At 45.9% G+C, this 21,342-nt stretch overlaps 1 protein-coding gene across 3 annotated transcripts in view; it reads left to right on the top strand.

Annotated features, from left to right (window-relative positions):
- The first annotated feature begins 1,145 nt into the window (after nt 1-1,145).
- The window catches only part of AKAP1 (A-kinase anchoring protein 1), a 39,135-nt gene continuing 18,938 nt past the window's right edge, over nt 1,146-21,342 (top strand). The window contains exon 1 of one of the 3 annotated variants that reach the window (XM_036999065.2): nt 1,146-1,316. The gene's annotated coding sequence lies outside the window, so the exon portion shown is untranslated. Of the gene's footprint in view, nt 1,317-10,270; nt 10,386-11,340; nt 11,467-21,342 lie in introns of those variants that run through there. The other 2 variants (XM_036999067.2, XM_073235400.1) reach the window with 2 other exon arrangements.

Raw genomic sequence — 21,342 nt, 5'->3', positions numbered from 1 at the left:
ATAAGGCAGTCCCATTCCCTCACCCTCCTCCCCAAAACCTCCTCCCTCTACATCTCCAACTTTTCTCCCTACCCTACCCCACTCCCCATCCCCCTTTACTATATTCCATCCTCACTGATCTTCTAGTTCAGCAGAAGCTATTTCCTGCTTTTGTCTGTGCTGTTGCCTCTGATGGGAATACTCCACAACCCTTATTTCCAAATACAGTTTGTAAGGCTGGCTCCTCATCCTGCAGGCCTTTACAAACCACAGGACCTACAATAGGTCTCTTGTTACTTCTTTCCTGTTTCCTTAGTGACACTAATTACACTGTGCAATTGGGATTCACACATACATATATATGAATTTATTTTTAAAACTCAATAGGTAAGCGGTATCTCATCATTTGAATTTGCATTTTATCACTAGTGAGGATGAAGCACTTTCCCGAGTAATTGGTGGTTCCTGGCATGAACTCTTTTCTATTATTTTGACCAAACAAATGTTCACTTAAGTCTCTGTCTTCAGAGTGAGAGCAGGCTGGGCCAGCCAGAGCCCCACCCTATCCATTTGTCTGGGAGCAATTTATTTTCCAGCTTCCCGGCAGTCGGTGACTCACTTCTTCTCAGGAATTATTCCAAAACACAAACCCATTTAGAGGAAAGTGTTCGTTTCACTTTTACATCACTAAGTTGTGAAAATGGGCAAGAAAGTTGCACTTGAGTAGTGCCAGGTACTTCCATTATGCAGTTATTACTGAGCAATTATTAATTGCCACCTGATCATGCATTACAAAAGTAATGACGATTACAGGGAAACAAGGGAGCCCTGCCCCTCACCCACCCTCCGCCTTTTTCAGGGGGCTCTCCGTGAAGATGCAAATGGCCTGACTCCTCGAGGGCCCCTTGGGGTCTCCTTGGGATCAGAGCCTAGCAGCTCCATAGAGCTCGGAAGGATCCAAGCTAGGCTTTCTCAAGCTCTGCCGTGGTTACAGCTCCTCTCGCGAGAGCATGTGCAAGGCCCGGCTCCAGCGGCGCTGTCGGGATGTTGGCACAGCGCTCCAGACCGCGCCCCCTCTGGCGCAGCTGGGAGATGCGGGAGGGAGCGGCCGGCAGCGCGCACGCGCAGGTGAGCGGAGCGGACGCGGGGACCCGAGGGCGGGGGGCGGGGCCTTGCGTCGTGCCGCGGGCACGTCGCTGCGCGTCCTCAGTATTTAATGTCTCTGTGTTCCACCGGTCTAGAGGAGCACGTGGGGGAGCTGCCAGAACGCCGAGCTGAGGTCCGCGGGGCGGGGCTGGGGCCGGGGTCGAGGGGCGGCGACGGACGCCTAGGAGCTGGTAAGTTCGGGCGGTTGCCCGAGGATCACCTGTCGGGGTCCCGAGGGCGACGCGATCCAGGTGCAGGGGAACCTCGTGTGCAGGTGCGGAGTGCGACGCGCGCTCCAGGTGTCCTTGGGGCCAGAGGCTCCGTACGCCAAGTGCGTGCGGAAGGGCTCCGGCCCCCTCGCCTGCTGTCAAGCAGGCCGTTCTTTCCTTTGCGTCGCTCGCGCGCCCGCCCGTTCTCCGCAGCCGGCGTTGTCTGCCTGAGGGCTCCAGCTGACAGATCGCGTGTGCGTGGCTGGGGCCGCGTTCTGCAGCCGCGCTGTGTCCCGCATGCACGTCACCATTCTCGGGATCGGCGGGCGCGAACGCGACGCCCGGGGCACCACTCTGCGGCTTAACTTTTTCCGAGCGCGCACACCCTCCTGTGAGGCAGACCTGAGAGCGTCCCACCCAAGGTCGCCCAACCCTACACGCGTTTACTTTTCAAAGGTCGTGTGTATCCAGTCTGAGCTGGGAGAGGCGGCCGCGGAGCGGGCTGTGGGAAGTGCCAGGTGTTCTTAAGGGCGAGAAGGTGCCCCAAGGCCTTTCCTGAGGGGTTGGAGTTTGCCACTTTAGGAACCTCACCCAACTTGAGCCTCCTTAGCTGACTGTTGGGTTGCTCTCCACCTAGGCCGGGCAGTGGCAAACATGAGCAGGTAGCCCAGCCCTCGAGAGTTCAGTGCGGAGAACCAGAGGAAGAGGCTCAGTTTGCAGAACGGGGAGGATGGGCTAGGAGACAGGTGGCGATTGGAACCCGTTTTCGGGCGGACAGACCGTTTGGAGCGAGTTAAGGTCTCGAGGCCAAAGGCATGGTGTCTCTAGAGGATTAGCATTTGCAGCTTGTAAAAGGGTATCTGGATAGGTGGTGGCCGTTGTGTCCGGTGTGCTCGCCGACTTAATGCCCGGGGTTGCGTGGGTTCCGTGTGATGCACCTCCTTCCCCTCCCCAGGCCGGCAGTCTGCGGCGACCACGCTAGTTTCGGAGTTACAGGTCAAAATGTGCTTGAAGAGGCCATGGTGTGGAAGCCTCCGGGGTGAGCATTCACCAATTCAACTATTTTGCTCCCTAAGGTGCGGTTCTTCCCCTTTTCCCTCCTAGGGAGGTATAGAGAAGGAAAGGAGCTGCCGGTGGTGGGCAATAACGAATCCACTACTTGGAAACCCATGGCTTTTCTCGATCTTTAGCAGAGATGCCCAAGTTGCCGGGCGCCTCCCTGCCCTTCCACCGCCGCTAACACAAACCCGGTGCACTTCGCTCCAGGTGTGAGTGAAGGCCTCTGAAGCCGGGTATGGTGTATGAGTAATTAGGCAATAGAGCAATTAGATTAAACTAGCTAGCTGTCTTTATCTTACTGTGCAAGCTACTTGGTGTTTAAATTTATCTCCTGCAGGGAAATCTGGTCTGCTTGGACACCTGGCACTATCAAAATGGTTGGTTGGTTTGCTGTTACACCCTCCCCCACCCCCACCCCCAACTTTGTTGGAATTACTGATAAGGAATACCCTTTACAAAAAGCTGTTAATTCTGGCATCTAGTAACCTTACCATGCTCTTGTGTTCAGTCTTTCCCAAATTAGTTTTTTTATTTTTTTAACTCTATTTAGAAAGCAAAGCTTGGACTCTTAACACCACCCATCCAATCTGCTTTCTTCTTAAAGGTGTAGAGCATCTTTGAAATGAAGAGAGACAGGGTGATTTGATCATTTATCAGGTTCTCCTGTTCTTGGCTTTCAGGTAGTTCATCTGCTGATTACTTAAGACTTTTTGAGCACGTGGAAACAAGTGAAGTTATATTTTGGGGAGCTTTTTGACTTGTGTGGAACCTTTCCTTTTTCACCTCTTTGCTAGTTATGCGGGTTCTGGTTCTATCCTCAGATCAAGTGTGGCCCTAGAATAGAGGTCCTCTGGATCTTTACAGGTATGCAAATCACTGAAGCTTCAGTTCCTACCTGGATTAAATACTTTCTATTGTCATTCGCATTGTTAGGTGATGGCCCATAATTTGCAGGTAGCTGATCCCTTCCAAGCCCATGAGTGATACTGGTTTAATGGATTTGTGTCTAGCCTGGAGTCCTTTGTATGAACACCAGTTCCTCCTCCTCCCAGCTGTTTCTAGGAAATGCATTCACATTTAGCCGCTGCAGGATGACAGTGAAGGTATCTTTGTAAGTGGCCTGCTCAGGTGCCAAGTGGATATGTGTCCAATGTAAGGTTGCTTAGCATCAGTATTTTAAAGCAATTGGTTTTGCCCTCCCTGGTAACCCAAATTATTCTTGGGCTTTGGACTCAGGCTGGGTCATAGGCAGGATTTGTGTGTGGATGAAGGCTAGTTTCAGCCTTTACAGTGTGCCCTTGTCCTTATCCTAAAGACAAGTTGAGATAATATTTGAGGCTTAGTGCTGTGCCTTGTACATGATGGTTGCTCAAGCATGCTGCACCCCCCCACCCCTTTTTTCTCCACTAAAGAATCTTTGACACTGACATGAAGTTTCTCTTGAATCAATTGAGTGATTTGAAATTTTTTGAAATACCCTTCCCCCAGCCTCTGACCTGGAAGCTTAGTTGGAAGGAAAAGGAAGAATTGGTTTCCCCCATTTCCTCAGGCAGCTCCTGGATCTATCCTGCAACATGGCTTGATGTTTCAGGGCTTTGAGGAGTGGGCACCCCATGTGCCTGGCAAGCTCGCCCTTCCAGCCCGTTCTTTCCCGGCCATTCCTTCCTAAGCTTGCCTGTAAATTCAGAATGAGAGGACTTCTCTGCATCTTGGTCTGTTGTACTATTATGGGGAAGTTGACAGATTTATGTATGACTTAATACCTTCAGTTTGCCATTCTAAAGAGTTTTCCCCTGCCCTGGAGAAGTGGTGGGTCCTCTTGTCCCACTGAAATCATATACTGCTTTGAGTTGCTAATTGTAATCCTAAACCTTGCTGTTGAGGGCAAGTTCTGTTTCTTCTACCTCCCTTTCTGTTGTAATGGCTCAAACAGGTTTCACCTTTCTGAGACCCGTTGTATGCAGCACTCTTCTGATCAAACCAACTGGCCCTCCTACCTGATTTTAAACGGGCTGTGGAAACCATGATCAATAACAATGTTTTGAGTAGGACAGAGTCCGGCTGGAGAAGCAGCTGGTGAGGACATGGTAACTAAAATTTAGAGGATGCCTTTTCCTTGAGAGTTACTGGGCTAGGTGAAATATAAGCAAACACCTCTCTAATCCTATAATCCTCACACTTCTGAATATGGTTGTGGAGGGTGAAGCTGGAGGTCACATGGGATTGTTTCAGTGGCTAATAAAAATACGAACTGAGGGGTAGAGAAACTGACAATTGTGGATTTGGACTTAAGCTAAGTCCTGGTTTAACTGAGAAGCAAGAAATAGTCAAACCCATGAGCTTTTCTCCTAATCTTTCCATTGCTTTCTAAGCAGACTGTTGGAGTGAAGGTGTGTTCAACCTTCTGGGGACTGGCTTTCAGTAATCAGCTTTCAAGGTGTCCTTTTCTTTAATTTTCTTTTCCTCTTAGTAAATGGTCTTTAGTCGTTACCATTTAGACATTTCTACAGCTCAGTTTGATAGTTTACAGCAGTTTGAGTGTAAACATTCTGTCCCCATCTGTTAATACTGGATGGCTGCCTTCACTTAGCCTGGTGTCACTTGAGGTCCACGCATTTAGGAACAAAGCAGAGCCCCAGGTGAGTTCTGGAAGTAAAAGCATACAGTGCTGAGGGCTGATGAGGCTTGTCTCACTCTGGTCTTAGCTAGCAGTAGCCCTGGATCGGCTGGTAAAGGCTGCATGCAGCTTTCAGGGCTGAAACCTGGCTGTGGTACTAGCAGGTCTGTTGGCCCTCTGAGGGTCTCAGTTTTTCTTCAGCTGGTAAAAGAAGTTTGGTCAATATCAGAGGTGTTCAGATTGTACTCTTGGAAGCCCTGGAGTTAGTCTAAGGTGCCTTGAGGCTGCTGGAAGGTGGAGTTGCCTGCAGGGTTGTGTATTGGGAGGAGTGTGTTTGAGCCAAGATGAATGGCTCAGTGGATAGTGTAAATGGAAGACTGAAAAAAAAAATTGTAATTCACTGATTTAGGTGCATCTCAAATTCTCCTAGCTCTAAGGTGTTTCTGTGCTAAATATTTTTAATTTTTTTTTTTCCAATATCTCTTTTCATCCCCTATCCTTAGGGGAGAAGATCTAGAGCTGCCTTGCCCTATAGGGTCAGCTGCTAGTCATGTGTGGCTAGTTAAATTTAAGCTTTTTAAAGCATTAAGTAAACAATTCCTTGGTGACATTAGTCACATTTCATGTACTCACTAGCCTCATGTAGCCAGTGGCTGCAGTGCTGGACTCCAGTGCAGGTCTTGAACATTTTCACCATCACAGAATGTTCTGTTGGACAATACTAGACTTAGTTCTTTGCCAAACTCTAAAAGTTTAATTGCCTTACCTTGTAAAGCAACATATGTTAGGGCTTAGTCCTCCATAGTCCACAAATCCAACAGCTTTGGTAACATTGTTTACCAGCTTTCTCCATGGCATGCTAAGAAGCCAATTTTGGTCTGCCATCTTGGGGGCAGTCATTAATTAGGAAACAGTTTGTGTGAGGAGCGTAGTGTGGGGTCTTGGGATGGGAGCATGAAGCAGAAGGTCAGACACTAGCCCTTGGAAAGCTGTTTTGGTTCAAGAGCCTGTTTCTTGTCATAAAGGTTCTTGTTGGTCCTCCAGGGCCTGTGCTCACTGTCCTTGATCTCCAGATGTCTGCAGACCTGCTACATGGCCCTTCACCCAATGACTTCCTATAGGGTCCCAGTGTGGGCCCTCTGCTAAACCAGGTTGCAGATACCTTACAAGTGGCATTTTCTTTCTTTCCCTCTAGTTCATCTCCGTGTTAGGAGGCCTGTTTTTACAGAAGGCATGGGGGAGAGTTGGGCCACAGTGGGTGAAGTGTTGGTGTGGTACTATTCTGGGGAATGGGCTTTATTTCCAGATTCTACCCCCACCCCGATCCAGCCCTGGGCATGTTTTAGCTTGAACCCTGCTAGAATGACCTTTGGTAAACAATGTGAGAGCTCTCTTTTCTTGGAGTCATACAGCACAAGATGCATATCAGACACTTATGGATGACCTACTTTATACCTGGCATCTTAGGAGGATAGTTTTTTCAAACTATTCCCTTTTTATTGTCTCTCAACCCTGTGAGGTTAAGTATTTCTAGTTTGTGTATGAGGCACCTGAAGTCCTGAGGAAGGACTGCAGGGCAGGGCTGGGCTGACTTTGGACCTAGATCAGGGTTCTGTATCTCTAATTCTATGCTTAGAGGCTGTTTCTTATTTACTGTCCCATTATCCCTCCATCCACATCCGAAAAATGAAACTGGATTTTTAAAAGATTAAAAATCCGACTTCACAGATTAAGTCAGACTGTTAGGTGTTTTGAGTCATTTCAGCCTCATTATAGCCCAATGAGGGGAGGCATTCTTATCCCATTTTGCAGGAAACTAAAGCTCAGTTTCACTTTAATGTTCTTTATCTTTAATGTTCTAGTCTTTCCCAAACCAGGTTTTATCATTTGAATCTTGCAGCCATCCGGTGCCTTTGAGCTGCACAAATAACTGACTGAAACAGCCTTGTGGATTAGGTAGCTGTGCCTCAGGGCCTGACAAACTGCTCTGAAGGCTATGGTTTAGCTCAGTGGCTTGGTTGAAAAGGCAACCTGGAAGTCACTCCTTCTCCGGTTAATAATAACATGGCCTGTCAGATATCCCATGGAGGTCCTGATACCATCCCTTGGTCCCCCACATGCTGTTGCCTGGGAATAGCTTGGTGCCTGTTGGAGGAGGCAACAGGGTATGTTCAAGTCCTGGCCCTCAGCTGCCACTCCTACCCCTTCTCCAGCCTTGGCCTGGGACAGCAGGTCTGAAGGTTAGGGTTGAGTCTTCTGTAGATCTCGCTGCCCCCTCTTTCCTGTCCCTGTAAAGAGAAGGAAGCAGGAGTGATTTTTTCTGAGCTGCCTTAGAAGGAGGCCTGCACTCTGATGTGCCTTGAGCTCTGCGGTGAGAAAAGGCCTTGCTGAGAATGACCTCCTTGCTTTGTCCTTTGACTTTGGTGAGGCCCACCTGGCCAAGCTTGTGCTGCCGTCAGGCTATTTTTATAGCAGATGGTATCCTTTAGGAGGGCCAAGTGTGAGTGGCTTCAGTGTACAGGGCAGGTCCTGGTGCTGAAGCTGCTGCCTACTAATCAGGAGAAAAAGGAGGATAAAGCCACCCTACAAACTTGGGATGTGTGGGAAGGAGGGGGAGGTGGTTGCTTAAGAGGTCTCAGGGGCTGCCTTTCCTATTCTGGATGTGTGGCAGAGGCCCAGCCGTGCCTCCTGGGCCAGGCAGGCATGTGACCGAGGCAGCCCAGGATGCCAGGGAACTCCTAAGTTTGGGACTGCAGTCCTGGGGAATGAGTGATGACCCCATGTTGCCCCAGCAGCCAATTTCTTAGGACATCACATAATCTCATATTCATGGGAAGTCACTCAACCTAAGGGCAGGCCACTAAATGGACACCAAAGACTGTAAAACATGGCTCTGCTGGCAGCCTGATTGCTGCCATCCCCTGGCTTAAAAACAAAAACAAAAACACAAGAGGAGGCAAAGCCATGCTGCTCAGTAGGAATTCTTAACTGGGAAGCCACCAAGGCCGAAGAGATGGAAAAGTAGTTAGACAAACAAGTTCTGTTCCTCACTGCATCCTTTCCTTTCTTCCTTCTTTTTTTGGTTCCTCCTTTCCTCTAACTTGGAGCTGCCAACTTGAGCCCAGCTATCTGTTTCTGATTAGGAGAGCTTCGGGCTGTATAAGGCCCTCTGTTGCTTACGGTTTATGTTGGCTGGGAAGTAAGGTTGTTTTTGCAGTCTGATTCCAAAAAATGGCAAGGGCTTATGTGGGGCTGAGTGTGTGTATATGTCTGTGTCTATCCCCGTGCCCACTAGCCCCGCCAGAGCTGGATCACCTTGTAGCAGATTCATCTGAGGGGCAGGGCTTAGCAGGGACTCTCGAAGGCTAATGAGTGGTGTGTTTCCAGGGCTTCCTGACAAACAACATTTGCTGAGAACTCCAACTGGAAGTAAAACGTGAGCCCCTGTTTGCTCACACAACTTGTTGTGTGCCCGCCATGCTAACAGCTATGGAGGCACCTTGTTTCAGGAATAAATTCTGGATCCTGCTTTTGTTTGTTGGTGCATTTTGGGCAAGTTGGTGCACCTCTCTGGAGGAAGTTGGGTGAACCTGCTTCTCCAGGTTTTTGACTTTTCGGTACTGCCTCTGCCCAGTGATGCTGGGGGGGTTCCTTCTCCGGCTGTAGCCTTCTGACCTCATCATCTTTCGATTCCTTGCTGTCTCTTGAGTGAGCCAACCTTGTTCTTGTTCTTGGCCTGTGTTTTCCCTGCCTAAAACTTTCTCCTGCTCTCCTTTCCCTGTCCTCCCAGATCTTGGCAGGGCTTCTCCTTGCTCACTCTTCCAGCTATGCTGCCACCTTTTGGGAGAGGCATTAATTCCCTGACCATTCTGTCTGAAGCTCCCTGGCTCTCCCAAGTACACTTTATCCAGCCTTTCTCAGCCTGGGTTCCTCATCTACACTACAGAACACAGATGATGACTGACTGACTGTTTCTCAGCTCTCGCTGTTAGTACCATGCTAGATGCACAAAGTATACTTAGCTCATTATATACAAGAAGGCCTCGGGCCCAGCTCTCTGAACCCTTTGAGAGAGGCTGCAGGTTTATTACATTTGGTTGCTGCATCTTGGCAGTATCTCATCTGAAATGTGACTCCCTCCCTCTCCTTCCACCTTTGCTTCCTGAGGGCTCTTTCCATACCCCCCATCTTCAGTGGAACCTGATTCCCAGTGGGTATTAAAATCTTTATTAAGTGACTAGCTCTGAGGGGTCCTGCTACCTGATGCTGATTAGACCTCAGTGGAGTGGGGAGACCAGATGCCTTGGCATCTAAATAGTGTATTTCTAAATGGTATACTCCTCCTTATTTCTTTCCCTTTTTTAAAAATACCCGATTTGTTTTTCTTCTCTGGATGGTAAGAAGTTGGCTTATTCCTACAGTTGTTTTCTTTCTTGATGCGCTCACTGTAGCAGAAGCACAACTTTTGGTTAAGTTGCTATTTGGAGTATATGTTGTTAGGCTACAAATACTGCTTATTCTGAAGAGTTCTTAGTTTTCTGTATTTCCTTTCTACTCTCCCCACTCTCTTTTTTCCCAGTTAATTTCCATTGTTTCTTTAGGTTACTTTTCTGTGCATCTCACCAGTTCTCTGATTCTCCCCTGGGCCTTGGCCATTGCTGTCAAGCTCCTGTCCTTGGCGGGAAGCTCCTCTCATTGTGCTTAATCATACCAGGTCCTTGACAGTAGAAAGCATGCTGTCCCCAGACTCTGCCTCCTGGGAATTGCTTCTCCCCTTCTTGATGCCCCTCCTGTCTTGGTTTACTCCCTTGTCTTGGTGGGACAAGGGAGTAAACCAAATTCCAGTAGCTTGTTGAGAAAGTGTGTGAAGATGGGTAGCCAGCAAAAAGCAAGTTGATTCTACACAAGACAAGCCCCTTTGAAGGCATGGTTTGGGGTATGTGGCTGAACATGGCAGGGTTGATGGAAAGTGGGTAAAGACAACTAGGCCCCCAGATCCCTTCTACCATGCCAGTGGAAGCTCTGACTTTACTTTATGGAATAGTTTAAATGAGAGGGGATCTGGATTTGGGCACCAGGTCATGGTGAAAAATGGGTATTGAATGAGTCTGCTTATTGAATGGGGCAACCCAACCCCCCTTGGCTGCCACAGTGCTGTTCAGGCTCATGTCCTCTCATTCCCCCACCCCAGGACATTAGAACATTCTAATCTAGAGAAACTGGCAGTCTGATTCCCCTTTTGTCCTTCATTTTGGTCAAGATACTTGCCTGACTCTTGGACCAAGCTTGTCAGTGGCAGATGGTAGTAACAGGCCCACTGGAGAAGAGGTCATTGGGCCCAAAGAGAAACGGAAAGACTTGAAAGTGCCTCAGAGGTATGTTTGTCTGATTCTGTTTCTCAGTGCTCTTTGTACCTCATAGATTCCAGTAAATGTTTGTTGAATAGAAATTGCCTTATGCCTTTATGTGATTTCTGAGTCAGTCATATTACACTATCTGCTATTTGGAAAATTAGTGTCTTACCTCTTTGCTTTGCCCATCTGAGGTGGTGGTGTGAGGGTCTTTTGCCTCACGGCAGCATCTTTTCTGATTCCTTTTGGGTAGTGTTCAGTGGTCATGGGTGGGAACACCATGTACCCAGAAATGCTTTCCTGATACCTGCCTTATTGCCATCCTCAGAAACGTGTCAGAATTCACTTGTAAAGCTGGTGATGAGGGGTAGGATGGATGTGACATAGTCATTAGTTTTTTTGAACTATACCCCTATCCCCATCAAATGAAGCAATGGGAAGACCTTTGTAGGTGGTGCTGATTTTTTTTCTGTTACCATCTGACGTCTAATAAGAATAGGCCTGCCATGGGTTCAGTCAGCAGAGAAGGAGGGAGGGTGTACAGTTCACTCTTAGGGGAGGGAGGGTCCCTATTTTTTTTTACCAAGTTTTCCAAACTGGGAGTTAAGTTTTAATTGAACTGGAGGAAGAAGAGTTCTTAATTTGAGACCATGTCCAGCGATAGGATTTTTCACTTCTGGCTTTTCTTACCTGGAGCTCCTGTACTGAACTCTGGGATTCCATTTTGGCTGGAGGCAGCTTCACCGATCAGGCATTCACATCCAGATGTTTCTGGGTTAAACGTCCAGTCTCCTGCAGAGCAGGCTGGGAAGTGGTCCATGACGTCCCAGAACAGGGAGTGTGGTTGGTCTGGCTGCCCTGGCTCACCCTGCTGCTCTGTGGGGCCATCACAATGAAGGGCGTGGGGTGCAGTCCTAGGCAGGACCTCAAAGCCTCACTGTGAGCTAATTTGGAATCTTGAGGATGCCAGCATGAGCTACAGTTTACTCAACCCTGCTAAGGTTGATGGTTACAACCTAGTGAACATCGGGCCTGGGCTGAGACTCACACACGTGAGGCATGGCTCCAGCACTCTAATTCCTGGGCTTCAGCGGTGCTGCTGAGGGTGAGTGACCAAGCTAACCATTATCCCCAACCGTGGGTGGTAGGACCAAACACTGCCCAGCAAGGCAGGCATTGGCCATCCCACCTCTTCTGTTTCCTTGAGCTCTTCTGGGACCACCCTCTAGAGCCCTGCTGTTCAGTAAGTAGCCACCAGCTATGAATTGCTATTTAAATTAAATTAACATGAAATAGCATTTGAAATTCCGTTTTCAGCCACCCTGGTCACATTTCAAGTGCTCAGTAGCCCCCTGTGACTAAATAGCTGCCAGTTTTGGACTGTAGTCACCACTTGGGGATCACCCAGGCCCTTGCCTCTTGTGACCTCTGCTTTTGGCCTTGTTGCAACTGCCTTGACTTGTTCCCATTGCCTTGACAGTAAAGGTCAAACTCCTTTTGTTGGCCCCTGAACAGCTCTTCATCTTTAGCTCCCAGGAGTTGTTCTGCTCTACTTTGGGACTTGCTGCCCCCTCCCACCCATAAAGGTATCTCTGTTTAGAACTTTAATTTTTGTCATTAAGTTATCATTGCAACCTAAGGAAGTTCTGGCCTTCTTTAAGAGTCTCTTCCTTGGGTTCTCTTTGCCTGCTACTGAAATCAGGCTCAGCTTAGTGCAGAGGTGTGTGTGTTGGGGAGTGTGAGAGAGAGATAGAGACAGACAGACACACAGACACACACATTCTTCCATCTGGACTGTGAGCTTCTGGTAGACAAGTTTTTTCTTGCAGCAACTTAAACATATTTCAGTGTATGTGCCTAACCTCTTCTTGAGGGGGAATTAGGTAAATGGATTGTATACAAATCAAGAAGCACACTTGTGGTCTTGCATAGACCTCTGCATGTGTGGTCTTTCTCCAGCAAATTCTGAGTGGGAAGGAGGGGCCTTGGCCTGGCCCCCAGCCTGCTTGTTCTCTGAATGCACTTGCAGCAGGTGCTGGGCTTTGGTTCTGGATCATGTAACTTCCTTGTCCTTAGAAGACCCCCGTCAAAGGAAGAACCCTTTGGCAAGAAGTTGATGTACTCAGCACTGTAGAGATGGGGTGTGTTGAGCTGCCTCCTGTTGGTTAGCACCCAGGAACAGTCTGTTTTTATGATTGATTTTCCCATCAATTAATTACATGCAGTTCTTTTTCTACAATAACTACAGCCAAATGGGCTTAGTCACTGGGACGAACATTCTTTGTACCATTCTCAGATTTTCTTGTTTGGCAGAAGGTTCTAGACTGCAGTGACCCAGTTGGTCATCAGGGTTGGGAGTGGGGCCATTACTTCTCCAGAGGTAAGCTGTTCTGAGAAGCTGCAGGTTCCTCTGGGAGAAAGAAGGAGTTCTTTTAGAACCTGGAGAGAGGTGAACTCTAAGACCTTACGGGGCTGTGGCATGTGTCTGCCTTCAGTTCCATGTGACCACTGGGCAACCAGCCAGTGTGTGTCTATTCCCAGGCAAGTAAACCTGCTAAAAATAAGCAGGCAGCTATTTAATTCCAACAGATTCAAAATAGCCAAGTCTCCTCCCCGCAAGCCTAGGGCAGGATAGCCCTCTTCTGGAGGGCTATCCTGGCACAATGACAGGGCATCTGGCTTAGAAATGGTGGAGGAACAGTATTTTTCTGAGCTGTAATTAGCTGAGTAGCTACAGTTGACTGTAGAGTTGTGGATGGTGAGTATGAGGCTTAGAGTTTCAGTCTCTGGGGAATAAGCTAGGCTGGGAGGGTTAGGTGGGTGAGTGCTAATGGCGTCCTGGTGAGCCACAGAGCAGCAGGCACGGGGCATATGTTGGGGCCTCAGGGGGCTGCCGCTTCTGTGTTCAATGTCAATCCTTCTGCCAGGCATTCCCTGACTGGAGGCTGGCTTGCCTGAGTGTCCTGGGCCTCACTAGTGGGAGGCCTTGGGAGAGGAGGCTGCTCTCAATTAGCTTGTAAGTGAAGGCTTTTAGACCCACAGTGTTAAATGCCACTTATATCTTGAGCAGTTCAGGTTTAACAAAAACAAAAACCAGGGCATAGAGAACAACTCAAAAGTCTGCCCAGAGAGGGAAGGGAGCCTGAAGCCTTGTAAGGCTGAAATCTGTGTGTGTGTGTGTGTGTGTGTGTGTGTGTGTGTGTGTGTGTGTGTGTGTGTGTGTGTGTGTGTGTGTGTGTGTGTGTGTGTGTGTGTGTGTGTGTGTGTGTGTGTGTGTGTGTGTGTGTGTGTGTGTGTGTGTGTGTGTGTGCGCGCGCGCGCATACACGTATGCATGAAGGCGGCCTTATCATAACCATAAACAGCTGGGAAAATGGCACCTTACCAATCCACAAGAAGCCTGACTGAGGTGAGATTGGCTTGGGTAGGACTCTTGGAAGTGAGGAACTTTCCTGACTGGTGGGAGTGGGGACTTCAGAGCTCCCGGTGAGGTCCCTCCAGGCAGTGGCACTGGTAGGGAAATAGCAAGGTTCTGGGAACACACCACCTGTGGGAGGGTGGGCTGCTGATCCCAGGAGCTCTTGGCTGTTCTTGGTGGAGATGCCTAATCTCTCTAATCATAGTCCCCTGGAAGCAAGGAAAAAATAAACACATCATGTATCTTCCTGTCCTATCTGGGGAGTTCATACCTGTTTTCTCAAGTGCCCAGAGCACTTACTTGGGCAGTTCCTGTCCTTGGAGAGAAGGGCTTTGCCTGGAGGTGCAGTGGCTCCTGGCTCCTCAGCAGAGGGCCTCTCAGTTCTAGTCCTGGTCTAGTCTAGAGGGCAGAGTGGGCAGGACTGGGAATCCAGTGGGGCCATTCAGGAGTCTGTGGGTTGGGTGACCTGGTGTCAGGGTACCAGTGTTAAACATCTTCTGGAGGGCTATCCTGGCACAATGACAGGGCATCTGGCTTAGAAATGGTGGAGGAACAGTATTTTTCTGAGCTGTAATTAGCTGAGTAGCTACAGTTGACTGTAGAGTTGTGGATGGTGAGTATGAGGCTTAGAGTTTCAGTCTCTGGGGAATAAGCTAGGCTGGGAGGGTTAGGTGGGTGAGTGCTAATGGCGTCCTGGTGAGCCACAGAGCAGCAGGCACGGGGCATATGTTGGGGCCTCAGGGGGCTGCCGCTTCTGTGTTCAATGTGAACTAGGACTGGGAACAGAATAGATGAAGTTGGGGGAGGCCAGGGTCTGGTTGTGTTATGGATCTCCTAGGGTGCAGGACCAAAGCCAGATTGGAATGTATGTTTGTGTGTGGGATCCCCAGCAGTGGAACGGGACAACTACTGGATTCTTGGGATCAACTTTTAGCTCCAAAGGGGTGGGGGGCTTCTCCCAGCTGGTTTGAAAGGCAGTTTGTATCTTGGGTAGCAACCCTCCCCACCTGCTTCACCACCCACCTCACCCTCACAATTTGAGTTGCTGTCCTTGGTCCCTTGGTGTATAAATTGGGGAGACCACCCTCTATGGGTTGTTGAGAATAAGATTATTTTCTTCCATTCCATTTAGTCTTTTTCCTGAGATAAGAAAATTGCTAGAACACCATGAGAATCGCGACTATAAACCCTACTGAAATGGGATTGTCTAATTAATAAGGAATTAGAATCTAAATTTACTGACAAGAAGAAAACCTAGTGTCAGACACCAGCCCAACTTCCTCATGTGTGGTCTGACAGGTATACTGCCTTATCCTGAGACCACCTTTTCCCCATAGCCTCTTTGCCTCCTCAATTTGTATCTATTTTTATTTGAAAGACATTAAACACAAAACAAGTATCCCTAATCCACCACCTTTTTGAGTGTGTACAAGTTGTTACAGAACACTGATGCTCCCAAGTTGACTGGATATTGGAATCACCTGGGTTATTAAAAAACCCTGGTGTCTTGGGTCTCACCCTCAGAAATTCTGACTGTATTGATCTGGGTGCCACCCTTGGCCCTAGAATTTTAAATGCTTCTCAAGTGATGCTAATGTGCAGCCAAGCTGGAGAACCCTAAGAGAAATTTTAAAATCTTTTTTCCAAAAGGAAAAGTAAGGCTGTATTCACAGATAAGAAAAAACTTGGAACTAATAAGTTCAGCAAGGTTGTAGGTTACAAGGTCAAAGGTCAATGTATAAAACATTGCCTTCTTCCATAACCAGAAGGCGTAGGTGTCCTTTCAGTTTTTCTATGGGATTATGTGTTTATAGACATCACACACATGTGGTCTGCAGCTTTTATTTTCTGTATCATAGCAGTTTTTCCATGTCAGCACATGATACTAGCTTTCTTCTCTTAACATGGTATGTCCATGGATTCTGTAATATATTTAATTTAGCAGCAAGCATTCCTCTGAATTTTGTTTCACATGATGCCCCAGTGAGCATTCTTATAGACCTCTTGTCTATGCAGAATTTTTTTTCTTTTAGAGAAAAGAGTCCATAATTGGGATTTTTTTGGGGTAATAGAGTAGTGTTGCTCTGGAAGGAGGGGGCTCCCCTCCTTGGGGCAAGTTCACTATGAATGCAGTGAGACTGAATAAAGGTAAGTTGGGAGCTAAAAGTGGGGTTTATCCTCAGGGCAGTAGGTCCCAGTCTGTCATCCTCTTCTGCTTCCCTTCCCCTCTCTCTAAGCTCCCTGCTCCCACTCTCGGGCTTAATTCTCCGGGAGCACCGGGGCTCCATGGCTGTCAGCACTCTTCCCAATCTCCCAGTGGCTCGCCCCCTGCTTTCCCCATGGTCCGCTGCTTCCCTGCCCGTAGCATCCAGAGGAACTCTGTAGATGGGTCTCTGGTGACTGGCGGTTGCCTGAGCACTTATGTACCAGGAACTGAGGAGAGGAGAGAATGAATATTTCCTCTCCACTCCTCTGTCAGTACTCCTGTGACTGGCCAGCCCTTCTGTCCCTGGTAAACATCCCATAGATGTGCAAACAGGCTCTTATATATACAATGGGCGCTATTATGGCCAGGTGGGAATCCTGGTCAGAAATTCCCATTTGTTCCACAAATAGTTATAGTCATGAACTTTCAAGAGTGGTACTAACTCCCCCTTTTCTTGGCCCATACAATGCCTCATCCCCACAGAACCATTAATTAGTGGGACCCAGACTTAATGTGAAGTACAACCTGACTGCTTTCCAATCCCTTGGCTGTATAAACTTGAGTTATTTTATTTTATTTTATTTTTTTGATTTTTTTGAGAGGGCGTCTCAAATGGTTGTTAACAACAATAAAATTCTGTATAGGGGACTAAATGCACAATCATTAATCAACCCCAAGCCTAATTCTCAACAGTCCCCAATCTTCTGAAGCATAACGAACAAGTTCTTACATGGTGAACAAATTCTTACATAGTGAATAAGTTCTTACATGGTGAACAGTGCAAGGGCAGTCATCACAGAAACTTTCGGTTTTGATCATGCATTATGAACTATAAACAATCAGGTCAAATATGAATATTCATTTGATTTTTATACTTTATTTATATGTGAATTCCACATTTCTCCCTTATTATTATTATAATTTTTAAAAAATAAAATGCTGAAGTGGTAGGTAGATGCAAGATAAAGGTAGAAAACATAGTTTAGTGTGTTGTAAGAGGGCAAATGTAGATGATCAGGTGTGTGCCTATAGACTAAGTATTAATCCAAGCTAGACAAGGGCAACAAAACATCCACGGATGCAGAAGATTTCTCTTAAAATGGGGGGTGAGGTTCTAAGCCTCACCTCTGTTGATCCCCAATTTCTCACCTGATGGCCCCCCTGCGACTGTGCCTGTCTTAGGTTGTTCCTCCCTTGAGGAATCTTACCTGTCTCTGGCTAACCAGTCATCTTCCAGGGCCACACAGGGAAATGTAAAGTTGGTAAGTGAGAGAGAAGCCATATTGTTTGAAAAGGTTAGCTTTTTACTTCTTTGCAGATTTATGCCCTGTGGCTTCTATGCCCAGCATTTGTCTTGAGTTATCTTTACCACTTGGAAGAATTATCATACTCGGTAATTTCGATATGAGGCACGAATTCTACTTAAGAGTTGTAATTAGGAAGGAAGAAGAAAAGCTATAGAAGTAGCAGATGGAAGAAAACATGGGAAGATTTATTATTTCTTTGACATATCTTCTTGTAGAGTAACATAAGCATGTATAGGTTTTAAACTACTAATTAAATTGCATACACACATTAACATAACAGGAATACAGCTACATAACCAAAGCAGACCTACAATTACCGGCCATCTCCAGTGAAATCAAGAAAACCAGTTAGGCACCCTAGGCATTTGTGAAAACTTATCAATGATATGATGGATATTGTCTAACTGAATTTGAATAGTTTGAGAAAAATCAGACAAATTAAAACAACCCATTCCTGGGAACTGTTCACATCCCATATGTTCTTTTAACAGTAGATAGTCAATAGTCGCAAGATTTTGGAGCACTGCAACTTGCACTTCTTCTAATTCTTGGCTGAGTTCCGACAGTATAGATCCAGTCAAATTTGTTGTTTTACTGTATGCACAGGCCAGCTTAGATATCTCCTTCTTCATTCCAATGGCAAGTCCAGGAACCGAAGGGATGAATGCAGCTGCAACTGCAACAGCCCCAGGATCTTTGTTGAAGTTTTTTGATGATCATCTTCTGGAATGACTCTTCCAGAGAATGTTGATGTTGGAAGTTCTTCTTCATATCGTATCTTAATTTGTTTTCTGGGTAGCCAAATTAGGCTTTGATCCTCTGTATAAACACAAACAAACCCTTTGCCCGGCCTTTGATATGCCCTTTATACCATTGTGAAGAACTTATTGGAGATCACCACACAGGAACTGCTTTTTTTTTTTTTGTTAAGAGAAAGGAATGTTATCAGAAAAATGTACTTCCATAGCTGATCATCTGACACCCTTTAAATAATCAAAATTAAGGATATTTAAAGCAGGCATTAATCATTGATTTACAGTTAGTTTTATCCTATCAGGGAGTAATCCCCCTTTTCTTTCTGTTTTTTTTTATCATTAATCTACAATTACATGAAGAATATTATGTTTACTAGGCTCTCCCCTATACCAGTTCCCTCCCCCACAAACCCCTTTACAGTCACTGTCCATCAGCATAGCAAAATGTTGTAGAATCACTACTTGTCTTCTCTGTGTTGCACAGCCCTCCCCTTTCTCCCCCCCATTATGCATGCTAATCATAATACCCCCTTTCTTCTTCCCCTCCTTATCCCTCCCTAACTACCCATCCTCCCCAGTCCCTTTCCCTTTGGTACCTGTTAGTCCATTCTTGGGTTCTGTGAGTCTGCTGCTGTTTTGTTCCTTCAGGTTTTCCTTTGTTCTTATACTCCACAGATGAGTGAAATCATTTGGTATTTCTCTTTCTCCGCTTGGCTTATTTCACTGAGCATAATACCCTCTAGCTTCACCCATGTTGTTGCAAATGGTAGGGTTTGTTTTCTTCTTATGGCTGAGTAATATTCCACTGTATATATGTGCCACATCTTCTTTATCCATTTATCTACTGATGGATACTTAGGTTGCTTCCAACTCTTGGCTATTGTAAATAGTGCTGCGATAAACATAGGGGTGCATCTGTCTTTTTCAAACTTGAGTGCTGCATTCTTAGGGTAAATTCCTAGGAGTAGAATTCCTGGGTCAAATGGTAAGTCTATTTTGAGGAACCTCCATACTGCTTTCCACAATGGTTGAACTAGTTTACATTCCACCAGCAGTGTAGGAGAGGGTTCCCTTTTCTCTACAACCTCACCAATATTTGTTGTTGTTTGTCTTTTGGATGTTAGCCATCCTTACTGGTGTGCGGTGATACCTCATTGTGGTTTTAATTTGCATTTCTCTGATAATTAGTAATGTGGAGCATCTTTTCATGTGTCTGTTGGCCATCTGTATTTCTTTTTTAGAGAACTGTCTGTTCAGTTCCTCTGCCCATTTTTTAATTGGGTTATTTGTTTTTTGTTTGTTGAGGTGGGTGAGCTCTTTATATATTTTGGACTTTAAGCCTTTATCGGATCTGTCATTTACAAATATATTCTCCCATACTGTAGGGTACCTTTTTGTTCTATTGATGGTGTCTTTTGCTGTACAGAAGCTTTTCAGCTTAATATAGTCCCACTTGTTCATTTTTGCTGTTGTTTTCCTTGCCCAGGGAGGTATGTTCAAGAAGAGGTCACTCATGTTTATGTCTAAGAGGTTTTTGCCTATGTTTTTTTCTAAGAGTTTTATGGTTTCATGACTTACATTCAGGTCTTTGATCCATTTTGAATTTACTTTTGTGTATGGAGTTAGACAGTGGTCCAGTTTCATTCTCCTACATGTAGCTGTCCAGTTTTGCCAGCAGCATCTGTTGAAGAGACTGTCATTTCGCCATTGTATGTCCATGACTCCTTTATCAAATATTAATTGACCATATATGTTTATGTTTGGGTTAATGTCTGGAGTCTCTAATCTGTTCCACTGGTCTGTGGCTCTGTTCTTGTGCCAGTACCAAATTGTCTTGATTACTATGGCTTTGTAGTAGAGCTTGAAGTTGGGGAGTGAGATCCCCCCTACTTTATTCTTCTTTCTCAGGATTGCTTTGGCTATTCGGGGTCTTTGGTGTTTCCATATGAATTTTTGAACTATTTGTTCCAGTTCGTTGAAGAATGTTGCTGGTAATTTGATAGGGATTGCATCAAATCTGTATATTGCTTTCGGCAGGATGGCCATTTTGTCGATACTAATTCTTCCTAGCCACGAGCCTGGGATGAGTTTCCATTTGTTAGTGTCCCCTTTAAATTCTCTTAAGAGTGACTTGTAGTTTTCAGGGTATAGGTCTTTCACTTTTTTGGTTAGGTTTATTCCTAGGTATGTTATTCTTTTTGATGCAATTGTGAATGGAGTTGTTTTCCTGATTTCTCTTTCTATTGGTTCATTGTTAGTATATAGGAAAGCCACAGATTTCTGTGTGTTAATTTTGTATCCTGCAACTTTGCTGTATTCTGATATCAGTTCTAGTAGTTTTGGAGTGAAGTCTTTAGGGTTTTTTATGTACAATATCATATCATCTGCAAATAGTGACAGTTTAACTTCTTCTTTACCAATCTGGATTCCTTGTATTTCTTTGTTTTGTCTGATTGCCATGGCTAGGACCTCCAGTACTATGTTAAATAACAGTGGGGAGAGTGGGCATCCCTGTCGTGTTCCCGGTCTCAGAGGAAATGCTTTCAGCTTCTCGCTGTTCAATATAATGTTGGCTGTGGGTTTATCGTATATGGCCTTTATTATGTTGAGGTACTTGCCCTCTATACCCATTTTGCTGAATTTTTATCATGAATGGATGTTGAATTTTGTCAAATGCTTTTTCAGCATCTATGGAGATGATCATGTGGTTTTTGTCTTTCTTTTTGTTGATGTGGTGGATGATGTTGATGGATTTTCGAATGTTGTACCATCCTTGCATCCCTGGGATTAATCCCGTTTGGTCATGGTTTATGATCCTTTTGATATATTTTTGAATTCTGTTTGCTAATATTTTATTGAGTATTTTTGCATCTACATTCATCAGGGATATTGGTCTGTAATTTTCTTTTTTGGTGGGGTCTTTGCCTGGTTTTGGTATTAGGGTGATGTTGGCTTCATAGAATGAGTTTGGGAGTATTCCCTCCTCTTCTATTTTTTGGAAAACTTTAAGGAGAATGGGTATTATGTCTTCTCTGTGTGTCTGATAAAATTCCGAGGTAAATCCGTCCGGCCCAGGGGTTTTGTTCTTGGGTAGTTTTTTGATTACCATTTCAATTTCTTTGCTCGTAATTGGTTTGTTTAACTTTTGTGTTTCTTCCTTGGTCAGTCTTGGAAGGTTGTATTTTTCTAGGAAGTTGTCCATTTCTTCTAGGTTTTCCAGCTTGTTGGCATATAGGTTTTCATAGTAGTCTTTAATTATTCTTTGTATTTCTGTGGAGTCTGTTGTGATTTTTCCG

Source organism: Manis javanica, chromosome 4 (assembly GCF_040802235.1).
Source record: "Manis javanica isolate MJ-LG chromosome 4, MJ_LKY, whole genome shotgun sequence".
Taxonomy (NCBI): Eukaryota; Metazoa; Chordata; class Mammalia; order Pholidota; family Manidae; genus Manis; species Manis javanica.
This window is presented reverse-complemented; position numbering and strand designations above follow the sequence as displayed.